Source organism: Etheostoma spectabile, chromosome 7 (genome assembly GCF_008692095.1).
Source record: "Etheostoma spectabile isolate EspeVRDwgs_2016 chromosome 7, UIUC_Espe_1.0, whole genome shotgun sequence".
NCBI classification, from domain to species: Eukaryota; Metazoa; Chordata; class Actinopteri; order Perciformes; family Percidae; genus Etheostoma; species Etheostoma spectabile.
The window spans coordinates 26,227,340-26,227,697 of record NC_045739.1 but is presented as its reverse complement, the minus strand read 5'-3'; positions in this window follow the sequence as shown (position 1 = coordinate 26,227,697).

The following is a 358-nucleotide window of genomic DNA, read 5'->3' as shown; positions in this document are numbered from 1 at the left end:
AGCCCAAAGTGCCTTAACGACTACCGCCTTGTAACACTCATACCCATCGTAATGAAGTGCTTTGAGCGGCTGGTCCTGGCACACCTAAAAGACTTGCTACCATCCACATTGGACTCACACCAGTTCGCCTACCGTAGCAATAGGAGCACAGAGGATGCCGTTTCCATGGCACTGCACTCTGTGCTCACACATCTGGACAATAAGAACACTTATGCACGAATGCTGTTTGTTGACTTCAGCTCAGCATTTAACACCGTCATCCCGGCTAAGTTAATAGCTAAACTTGGAGACCTGGGCATCGACACCTCCACGTGCAACTGGATTTTGGACTTTTTGACCAACAGACCCCAGAATGTTC